This window comes from Coregonus lavaretus (genome assembly GCF_964263955.1).
Source record: "Coregonus lavaretus genome assembly, chromosome: 25".
Lineage (NCBI taxonomy): Eukaryota > Metazoa > Chordata > Actinopteri > Salmoniformes > Salmonidae > Coregonus > Coregonus lavaretus.
The window spans coordinates 22,627,424-22,639,978 of NC_140012.1; the positions used below are offsets into that span (position 1 = coordinate 22,627,424).

The window sequence follows — 12,555 nt, forward strand, 5'->3', positions numbered from 1 at the left end:
CAAACTGTTATCTTACACACAGTACCTGAGTTTAAAGGTCCCAACAAGAACCCAGAATATCCCATTCAATCTGTACATCAATTAGCTAGATAAAAAGCAGTCCAGCTTTAAACTTGCGCTCAAAGTTATTAATATCAGCCAAAATATTTAACTTGTAAAACATTTAAACGTGATAAGCATAGAGAGGAAGTGAACATTTTAAAGGGAAACTTCAGCATTTTGGCAATGAGGCCCTTTGAAGTCGGAAGTTTACATACACTTAGGTAGGAGTCATTAAAACTCGTTTTTTCAACCACTCCACAAATTTCTTGCATGACACAAGTAATTTTTTCAAAAATTGTTTACAGACAGATTAATCCACTTATAATTCACTGTATCACAATTCCAGTGGATCAGAAGTTTACATACACTAAATTAACTGTGCCTTTAAACAGCTTGGAAAATTCCAGAAAATTATATCATGGATTTAGAAGCTTCTGATAGGCTAATTGACATCTTTTGAGTCAATTGGAGGTGTACCTGTGGATGTATTTCAAGGCCTACCTTCAAACTCAGTGCCTCTTTGCTTGACATCATGGGAAAATCAAAAGAAATCAGCCAAGACCTCAGAAAAACAATTGTAGACCTCCACAAGTCTGGTTCATCCTTGGAAGCAATTTCCAAACACCTCAAGGTACCACGTTCATCTGTACAAACAATAGTACGCAAGTATAAACACCATGGGACCACGCAGCCGTCATACCGCTCAGGAAGGAGACGCGTTCTGTCTCCTAGAGATGAACGTACTTTGGTACGAAAAGTGCAAATCAATCCCAGAACAACAGCAAAGGACCTTGTGAAGATGCTGGAGGAAACAGGTACAAAAGTATCTATATCCACAGTAAAACAAGTCCTATATCGACAAACTGAAAGGCCGCTCAGCAAGGAAGAAGCCACAGCTCCAAAACCGCCATAAAAAAGCCAGACTACGGTTTGCAACTGCACATGGGGACAAAGATTGTACTTTTTGGAGACATGTCCTCTGGTCTGATGAAACAAAAATATAACTGTTTGGCCATAATGACCATCGTTATGTTTGGAGGAAGAAGGGGGTAGGTTGCAAGCCGAAGAACACCATCCCAACCGTGTAGCACGGGTGTGGCAGCATCATGCTGTGGGGGTGCTTTGCTGCAGGAGGGACTGGTGCACTTCACAAAATAGATGGCATCATGAGGAAGGAAAATTATGTGGATATATTGAAGCAACATCTCAAGACATCAGTCAGGAAGTTAAAGCTTGGTCGCAAATGGGTCTTCCAAATGGACAATGACCCCAAGCATACTTCCAAAGTTGTGGCAAAATGGCTTAAGGACAACAAAGTCAAGGTATTGGAGTGGCCATCACAAAGCCCTGACCTCAATCCTATAGAAAATGTGGGCAGAACTGAAAAAGCGTGTGCGAGCAAGGAGGCCTACAAACCTGACTCAGTTACACCAGCTCTGTCAGGAGGAATGGGCCAAAATTCACCCAACTTATTGTGGGAAGCTTGTGGAAGGCTACCCGAAACATTTGACCCAAGTTAAGCAATTTAAAGGCAATGCTACCAAATACTAATTGAGTGTATGTAAACTTCTGACCCACTAGGAATGTGATGAAAGAAATAAAAGCTGAAATAAATCTGCTATTTCACATTCTTAAAATAAAGTGCTGATCCTAACTGACCTAAAACAGGGAATTTTTACTGGGATTAAATGTCAGGAATTGTGAAAAACTGAGTTTAACTCTTCGGAGTCTGGAGCTTTTTTGGCCGTTTTTGGGTACCTTCAATTTTGCCCTGATATACTACATAAAGAAATGTTTACCAGACCAATGTTGGGTATCTTTTTTTTCAGCACAACCTCACCTATATGATCTGTTAGTAAGTTTTTCACTTTGACATACTATTTCAACACACTGGACCCAAACACACACAGAAAACACAAAGTCCGTTTAGAAAAAAGATGGTTTTTTTATTGTAAAACCCTCAAACATGGTGAACCAAGCATTTAAAAAGCTTCAAATTGAACCACAAGGTGCAAATATGAACATATAAAAGTATTTTGGTGATATATACAAGCAATAAATAACTATTTACAATAAAAAGTAGGTATAACCACTGGCGTTTTTCTTCTATTCTAACCCTAAACCTTTTTGTGCCACTCCTCAAAACAGTTTCTGTCCAAAATGAAAAAAAAAGCTTCAAATTGAACCACAAAGTGCAAATATGAACATATAAAAGTATTCTTGAGATATATACAAGCAATACACAACTATTTACAAAAAAAGTAGGTATAGCCACTGGCCTTTACCCTATTTGTGCCACTCTTCAAAACAGTTCCTGTCCACAATGACACAGAGAGCCACATCACAGGCCTTGCACTTCCATGGTGTGACAAACCTCTTCTTGTCAACTTGTTTACAGCGTTGACAAACCCTGCGGCCTGCTGTGGCTTTGTCTTTGGCCTCTGCAACATTGAACATCTGAACTAATTCCTCTCGTTCGTTCTTTCGCAATGGCTAGTTGTCATGGGAATGAATGTTTATATACTCGTGTGCATCCTGAAGAACCGGGTTAGCACAAGCACACGTTTTTTTCCGTTCCTTTTTATCACAAAAGACGACAAAGTTATTATAATAAATGCAAAGCGCTCATAAAAGAGCGCATATTTTGACGCACTTTTTTCATGGAATTGAAATTATCATAACTTTGGTTTTAGTTGGTGTATTTACATGAAACAAACACTCAAAACGTAGCTTCGGGTCTCCATTTCTGCATGAAATCGACGGCAGCCCTCTGCGTCACTTGGTTTGGATGCTGCGCGGTCCTAAAGCCGGCCCGCGATTTGAACGCGCCGAAGCGTTCGCCGACTCGGAAGAGTTAAATGTATTTGGCTAAGGTGTATGTAAACCTCCGACTTCAGCTGTACTTCCCCAATGTCAGATGAACTCATGCATACCATGTTTATGTCTCAGCGTGCACTTTGAAGGAAGTTGCTAACTAGTGCTAGAGCAATTGCTAAATAGCGTTTGCGCAATAACTAGAAGTACAGTGGGGGAAAAATGTATTTAGTCAGCCACCAATTGTGCAAGTTCTCCCACTTAAAAAGATGAGAGAGGCCTGTAATTTTCATCATAGGTACACGTCAACTATGACAGACAAATTGAGAAAAAAAAATCCAGAAAATTACATTGTAGGATTTTTAATGAATTTATTTGCAAATTATGGTGGAAAATAAGTATTTGGTCACCTACAAACAAGCAAGATTTCTGGCACTCACAGACCTGTAACTTCTTCTTTAAGAGGCTCTTCTGTCCTCCACTCGTTACCTGTATTAATGTCACCTGTTTGAACTTGTTATCAGTATAAAAGACACCTGTCCACAACCTCAAACAGTCACACTCCAAACTCCACTATGGCCAAGACCAAAGAGCTGTCAAAGGACACCAGAAACAAAGTTGTAGACCTGCACCAGGCTGGGAAGACTGAATCTGCAATAGGTAAGCAGCTTGGTTTGAAGAAATCAACTGTGGGAGCAATTATTAGGAAATGGAAGACATACAAGACCACTGATAATCTCCCTCGATCTGGGGCTCCACGCAAGATCTCACCCCGTGGGGTCAAAATGATCACAACAACGGTGAGCAAAAATCCCAGAACCACACGGGGGACCTAGTGAATGACCTGCAGAGAGCTGGGACCAAAGTAACAAAGCCTACCATCAGTAACACACTACGCCGCCAGGGACTCAAATCCTGCTGTGCCAGACGTGTCCCCCTGCTTAAGCCAGTACATGTCCAGGCCCGTCTGAAGTTTGCTAGAGTGCATTTGGATGATCCAGAAGAGGATTGGGAGAATGTCATATGGTCAGATGAAACCAAAATATAACTTTTTGGTAAAAACTCAACTCGTCGTGTTTGGAGGACAAATAATGCTGAGTTACATCCAAAGAACACCATACCTACTGTGAAGCATGGGGGTGGAAACATCATGCTTTGGGGCTGTTTTTCTGCAAAGGGACCAGGACGACTGATCCGTATAAAGGAAAGAATGAATGGGGCCATGTATCGTGAGATTTTGAGTGAAAACCTCCTTCCATCAGCAAGGGCATTGAAGATGAAACGTGGCTGGGTCTTTCAGCATGACAATGATCCCAAACATACCGCCCGGGCAACGAAGGAGTGGCTTTGTAAGAAGCATTTCAAGGTCCTGGAGTGGCCTAGCCAGTCTCCAGATCTCAACCCCATATAAAATCTTTGGAGGGAGTTGAAAGTCTGTGTTGCCCAGCGACAGCCCCAAAACATCACTGCTCTAGAGGAGATCTGCATGGTGGAATGGGCTAAAATACCAGCAAGTGTGTGAAAACCTTGTGAAGACTTACAGAAAACGTTTGACCTGTGTCATTGCCAACAAAGGGTGTATAACAAAGTATTGAGAAACTTTTGTTATTGACCAAATACTTATTTTCCACCATAATTTGCAAATAAATTCATTAAAAATCCTACAATGTGATTTTCTGGATTTTTTTCCTCATTTTGTCTGTCATAGTTGACGTGTACCTATGATGAAAATTACAGGCCTCTCTCATCTTTTTAAGTGGAAGAACTTGCACAATTGGTGGCTGACTAAATACTTTTTTCCCCCACTGTATATGATAGACGGGGCCTAAAATTAACACCCGCCAAACATGGGTAGATTTTAGCATTTGCGGGTAAGAATTTCAAATTCACCTGCCACATTGGCATGTGGTAACACTCCGGGCTCTACAGTGTGAGCATTTAATAAAACTATTCAAGTATGGGCACAAGTACGAGTTGTGATTTATAGCTAAATAAATGCTGCAGTAGCTATTTTCAAAGTATTTCTGCCGTTTTGTTACATATCTGCAAATGCACAAAGAAATCTGAATCCTAACGTTATAGCTACCCCACCTCGCATAAAACTTGGTCTAATTTACTCAAAAGTCTACTAAAGTGAGAATTTGTCCAGGTGTTTCTTGACTATTAAAATTGGTTTTGTTCACAAGCTAGGTTGCTTTTCAATGTTTGAGTTTGCTCCCACTGCTAGCAAAATGATACATAATTGGCCTCTACTAGTGACATATGATGACTGAGTGGCCCGGTTACCAAGGTAATCTTAAAGGGGCAGCTAAACATTTTTGTCTCCAACATTTTTTTTTTAAATACTCAGGTCACAGAATATTAAATTAACAAAAACAAGTTAGCATTGGATCATAAAGCTACCTCTAACTCCCTTCATACAGGACACACAGACATACAAGTTCACCTGACTGGGGAAGTATCCCTTTAACAACAGCTATCCTCATTGACAAGTCAAACCTATAAGGAAAATGTCACCTTACCAAATGGTTGTTTTGATTGTCGATGTACAGGTAAATATAATATACTTCAGTCTGAACTTTGTTATGCTTGAGGCAAAATGGTTCCCTGCACCCTTCTCTCATCCTTTAAACCTCCCCCTCCTTCCTCTCCCCATCTGACAATCGACCAATCATAGCAGCTCACAGGAGAAAGGAAACAGAAAGTAAAGCAGTGATCAGCTGAGAACAGAGTCATTAGTGTCTGACTCTGGTATTCCAGGAAGGAGAGACAGAAACCAGCCACCAGACTTGTTTTTACCACTCACAGATGGTTGGCACACACATCAGGACTAGTTTCAAATGTTATTTTCAATACCTTGTTTTGCCTCTTTTTCAGTGTATTTTTAAATAGTCAGGGACCATGTTGGCATACATAACTTGCGTGTTGCACCCAGATTCGCTATTAAGTGGATTTGCATACAGTCCCTAGGCAGATGTTAAACTGTAACAACAGGAGACACAATACAGTAAAACACAGGACACGTTACTCCAGTATCTTATCTGTGTAGTAATTATGTTTATGATGTATATTGGCTAGATGTTGGAATGGGATTAGGGATGATGGTGACTAAGCAATAGAGGAAAACAGAACAGAAAACAGGAGAGTGAGGGATGACGTGAGTGAAGAGAAGAGAGGATGGGAGGAGGGAGGGATTGATCCAAGCCTTGAGTTTCGGTTTCCTGGTCTGCTACAGCTGATCTCATCTGAGCTGTTACCAGGGAAGTCATGTGACCGTGCTTGCAGAAACCAGAGGCTTGTTTTTATGTGTGTGTGCGCACATGTGCTGCCATGTACACTTGGTTTTCAGGCCTCTTCCTATTCTATTCCATTTAACACAGAGAACCTTGACTATAGAATGGCCAGCCCCTATTCCCGTCCCCTAGGCCTAGCAGCTCCCAATATAAACGTGTAGGGTTCATACAGTGGAAAAGACTCAACAACAATGTTCCCTCTAATTGTTTTCGGCACTGAGCAAATTGCAGGTCTGCTGAGAGCAAACTTGAACATTGTGAAAATTCTGTGCAACTTCCAGCATGCGTTTACCATGCACACTAAGGCTGTACCTGCTTTAAGTTACAGTTTCAGACAGTGGTCAAGTAGGTTACTGTGGATGATAATGTAGACCTACCAGAGTGGCCTACCAACAAAAAAAAACAGAAAATGCATCCCATAACATGGAAATAGCTGTTCTATCATTCAAGCCCCCAGTAGAAGCCAATGTGTGGTGTTCAATGTAGGCCTACATTCCATGAGACTTTACATGAACCTCTTCATCCACATCAGACAAGGTGGTGACTGAAAAAGTTGTGTTGTTCGATGCAAGAAACCACTTATTACAGAGAATCAGACAAATTATGCTACCCTCAGCCTATTGGCTACTTAGCTTATTCAAGCCCGTCTCAAAATACAAAAAAAAAAAAAAAACGTTTTACCAACTATTTTCAAAGACGTCTAGAAATGTACACGTTTTGTGCTCTTGTAAGAAGCAATCCCTCCCCCATTGATGACTACAAATTATCTATAACTGGGATAATAACTCACTCACTAGAAAAGGATATGAACAAATGTGCACACGTGGCTACATGCAGCTCTCGCTTTGATCAACACAAGCGCATCCCTCACGACCGTTCATGCTGAAAACACAGTCCAGTTGAAAGTGAATGGCACAGATCCATTATGGCAATGGTCTATTTGCATATAAGCCTACTGCAGCTCTGATTGGATATGGCACACCGGTCTGTGTAGAGTACGGGCCTGAGTCATGCCGGTCAATCCAATAGAATCCTACTCCGATGTGTTCTGCCTACAACAAACTCTTGCACAGTTAGTTTTGCATACTAAGTCTTGCATAATCCGTTTTGTTTTAGTATCTTGCATTGAAAAAGTGGCTAATATTGCGTTGATCCGATCACAATTCCCACAGTAAAGGGAAACGTTGACAGTGTTAACTAAGGGGGAAAACTCCAGAATGTTGATTGAAGTTCAATCTCATGCTTCTCTGCGCGGACTGATGTTTTTTCTGCGGGGCAGTCCAGGGGGAGCTGCGTGCACAGCTTAGAGGGAACATTGCTCAACAGCATTATGGCCACGGCGCAATCTGGTGCTCCAATAGGCCAAGTGGAACTTCTAACACAGTCAAATAGGGCTGGTCGATATAGTCTAAAATATGGAATTTTTTTTCCGAACTTCTGACCGATTCACGATATGTCAATTTTTAAAATGTTTTCTCTAAATGTGACTCGTTTCAGGAAACTAGGCGTATGTCGCAAGTCATGACTTCACAGGAGAGGCATTTCAACGTTTACTTTAATTTATCAAAATGCGTTTTTTGGCAGAAATGCCTTCTGGAACACTTGAACTTTTTTGTGCCTTAATAGCAAAGTTGTATGTCATCTGTAAATACAAATAAAAGTAGTTAAATTACGAGCCTAGTTGGTTTAGCCACAGAAAAAGACAGGAACCTTCCCGCTAGCCATGATTGGCTGAGATAATGAATGGGCTGGACATGCCGAGAGATTAGTTTTGGATTGGTCTGCTGTGTAGCATCTTCTGTCTATAAAATGAGCTGCTCATTATGTAATCCTTTCTACTGCAGTTTTTTCCCCAAAATATATGTTAGCCATGGAGAACTGCAAATGTGCGCTCAATAACATTGCTGCCCTGAATTTATCGGGCGTTATCGACAAAGGTCACTGTGAAAAAGTTGTGATGGACTACTTTCAGTAGGACGATTCTTATGGCATTGCACACGGTCAGTGTGAACCAGAATGACATGACAGATCGGGCCAAGCAAGCTGTACAAACAAAATGGAAACGACACAGGGCGTCTTATTTAATGAAAGGGGTTGCAGTCTGCCGTAAAGCGTTCATCCATGTATACAAGTAAGAGTCTAGCTACAATTTCAGATATTATAAGTTTCTAATTTTGTCAGAAAGTAGTTTTCATTGCAAGTTAAAGCTTACTGTTAGCTAGCTAGCTAACGTTAGCTGGCTGGCTCTCTAGCTAACATCACGTTTATGATCTGTCTAGTAATATCTCAGAAAGCAATTTGTATTGCTAGTTATAGCCTAATGTTAGCTAGCTAACATCGAACCTATTTGGTTAACTTTAGCTAGCTATGACAAATCGGTTTGTATTGCTAGTACTCTAGGACGGCTAGGACACTGTAAAGTCCATGGAGAATAAGAGCACCTCCTCCTAGCTACCCACTGCACTGAGGCTAGGAAACACTGTCACCACCGAGAATTTCAATAAGCATTTTGCTACTGCTGGCCATGCTTTCCACCTGGCTACCCCTACCCCGGCCACCAGCTCTGCACCCTCCGCTGCAACTTGCCCATGCCCGCATTCTTATTGGCAGACTAAATAGCCTTGGTTTCTCAAATGACTGCCTCGCCTGGTTCACCAACTACTTCTCAGATAGAGTTCAATGTGTCAAATCGGAGGGCCTGTTGTCTGGACCTCTGGCAGTCTAAGGGGGTGCCACAGGGTTCAATTCTCGGGCCGACTCTATTCTCTGCGTATATCAATGATGTCGCTCTTGCTGCTGCTGACTCTCAGATCCACCTCTACGCAGACGACACCATTTTGTATACATCTGGCCCTTCATTGGACACTGTTAAACCTCCAAAAGAGCTTCAATGCCATACAACACTCCTTCTGTGGCCTCCAACTGCTCTTAAACGCTAGTAAAACTAAATACATGCTCTTCAATCGAACGCTGCTTGCACCCGCCCGCCCGACTAGAATCACTACTCTCGGTGGGTCTGACTTAGAATATGTGGACAACTACAAATACCTAGGTTTCTGGTTAGACCGTAAACTCTCCTTCCAGACTCACATTAAGAATCTCCAATCCAAAGTTAAATCTAGAATCGGCTTCCTATTTCGCAACAAAGCCTCCTTCACTCACGCTGCTAAACATGCCCTCGTAAAACTGACTATCCTACCGATCCTTGACTTCGGCGATGTCATTTACAAAATAGCCTCCAACACTCTACTCAGCAAATTGGATATAGTCTATCACAGTGCCATCCATTTTGTCACCAAAGCCCCATATACTACCCACCATTGTGACCTGTATGCTCTCATTGGCTGGCACTCACTACATATTCGTCACCAAACCCACTGGCTCCAGGTCATCTATAAATCACTTCTAGGCAAATCCCCGCCTTATCTTAGATCATTGGTCACCATAGCAACACCCACCCGAAGTATGCGTTCCAGCAGGTATATCTCACTGGTCATCCCCAAAGCCAACACCTCCTTTGGCCGCCATTCCTTCCAGTTCTCTGCTGCAAATGACTGGAACGAACTACAAAAATCTCTGAAGCTGGAGACTCTTATCTCCCTCACTAACTTTAAGCATCAGTTGTCAGAGCAGCTTACCGATCACTGCACCTGTACACAGCCCATTTGTAATTAGCCCACCCAACTACCTCATCCCCATATTGTTATTTACATTGTTATTTATTTTGCTCATTTGCACCCCAGTATCTCTATTTGCACATCATCTTCTGCACATCTACCACTCTAGTGTTAATACTAAATTGTAATTACTTTGCACTATGGCCTATTTATTGCCTTACCTCCATAACTTACTACATTTGCACACACTGTATATAGATATTCTATTGTGTTATTGACTGTAGGTTTTGTTTATTCCATATGTAACTGTGTTGTTGTCGCTTTTAAATCGCACTGCTTTGCTTTATCTTGGCCAGGTCGCAGTTGTAAATGAGAACTTGTTCTCAACTGGCTTACCTGGTTAAATAAAGGTGAAATAAATAAATAAAATACTCTACGGATTGGGATTATGGTTCGTTATTTAGCTACACGTCTAAACAAAAAGACTCCCCTTCGCCAGATGATTACAAGACCGATCAAGTTAGCCAGGTGTGTCTGATGGTGATTACAGCCATATATTGTTTAATAATGCTAAAATATTTGTATCTGGAATTTGTCTTTCAGCATCAGTAGAACGCGCCTGACTCCTCCACCAGTCATACAAGGAGAATGGTCTAATGCCTCCCATCCTCTGTAGCTCAGCTGGTAGAGCACGGCGCTTGTAACGCCAAGGTAGTGGGTTCGATCCCCGGGACCACCCATACACAAAAAAAATAATGTATGCACGCATGACTGTAAGTCACTTTGGATAAAAGCGTCTGCTAAATGGCATATTATAATTATTATAAAAAGAGAGCTGGCCCAAGCAAGCACAGGTTATACCTGAAGCATGAGGACTTGCAGTGAGTTGTGAACTTCAACTACGCAGAGGATAATGCAATAGTATTACGAGGACGCCACCCAGAACACAAACACTTTGGTGGAAAGCTGCTTGCTGCCATCTCATGTGACAAAAGCAGCGGTGAGGCGTATCTACAAGGAATCGATGACAACACTTAGTATGTAAAGCATAAACATGTTTTGATTATTTAATTTACCTCCAACATGATTGGTACTACTTTTATTGATCTCACATTATTTGTGTATTTTCCAGACACCTGGGATTACAGATTGCTGGTGTTGTGAAGGACAGCACTGTGACAGGGGTCAACATCCCACAGCTGGTTGGACTGGAGGATGGTACAACGGTGCTGGTGGAAAGCAATGGCTGGCAACAACACCTGACTCCGTACCTCAGGCCACTGCCACAGATCAAGCAGTACCAGCACTTCAGGTGAATATCATTTCCATTGCATTGTATGAGGTTATTCTTATCTCAACTTGGGAGGTGAATTGTTGTTATGCAAGGTTGTAACGTCTTCTGAATTTGTTTTGTTATTTCCTGTTTTGCAGCTTCATTGCTCTGGAGCCTGGTGTTGTTGTCACCAAGGAGCGTTCGTACTCAGTCGGGATCAGGTTTTGGCTGCTGCGCAACGCTGACATCCTTCCTCCCATAGATGGTCTGCCTGTACAAGCACCACCTGGACTGGACACAGCTAGACAAACTTATATTTTTGAGAAGATCAGGGAGTTTTGCGACGTAGAGGCTATGGACATCACATGCCCTGCACCAAAGTCAAGGGCAGGACAGAAACAGGCTCTCCGAATATAGATTCCCTTGTTCATGCGTGGTTTGGACGGACCAGTTCATCACTGGGGGCGAGTTCCCAGTCATCAGCACTATCTGCAGTGCCTCTATTCACATGACTCTCTCCTAACACACACACACACGCCATACGTATCTGCTACTATTTTTTTTTATCTTGCTGCTCAGCCACTTTACCCCTGATTGTATGCATATAACTACCTCATCTATCACCAGTATCACTGATATCGTTACTGATATTGTTCTTGTACATACTGTATATTATTTTGTTCTTTCTCTACTGGCATTGACACTTGTTCTTTTTTTCTTTATATTGACACTATTTTTGATATTGCTACTATGCAAGTAACCATTTTGCTGTACCATTTACACCTTCTGTAGAGACCCATCCACTTAGCAAGATGTGGCTGGGGGTTATAGCATTTAGTTCACATGACCCATCAATTTAGACAAGTGTGTCTGGGTAAGCGTTATCTGGACACTTTCTGTACACATGACCTCACATGTGAATCCTTATAGAGAAGGGTGGGGCTGGCTTAAGAGGGTGTGAACGATGATGAATGGGTGTAGACAAAGAAGAGCTCTCCAGTAGGTGTACCAAAACATTAAAAAGGGCAATTTTCTCAAAAGTGGGGTTACAAGTTTATCATCTTTCAAAGCAGAATTACTTTCCCATTGTTCCTCAAACGCAGTGTATGATATACCATTTTGTATCTCTGCGTCTCTGCTTTTATCCAACATAAAAAAAACAATTTCAAACCTTGCTACATAAGACCGAATCAAGGCGGTCGGACACAAATAAGCTTTGTTGTACAATTAAAATGTCAAATTCACTGCATTTCAAACAGTCAGCAATAATCTAATGAATTCAGGGTGTGTGAAATTATGCCTAGGCTATATACAGTATAAGCCCAAAAATAGTTTAACCTGCTTTTTTGCCATAATCACTGATCTGGCTTTCCAGTTTTCCTAGGAAATACCCTTTTTGTTACAAATTTAACCAGAACCATGCATAATGCACATTCACTAATAATGACTAGCTTCTTGTAGCAGGCATTATAGAAAATTAACATAGGTCTCATAAATCTCTCAAGCTCAAATGCTA

The 12,555-nt window shown here is 41.6% G+C and overlaps 1 protein-coding gene across 1 annotated transcript in view; it reads right to left on the reverse strand.

Annotated features, from left to right (window-relative positions):
• LOC311101183 (uncharacterized protein) overlaps nt 1–12,555 on the reverse strand; it is a 60,830-nt gene that overhangs the window by 43,780 nt on the left and 4,495 nt on the right. The window lies entirely within an intron of this gene.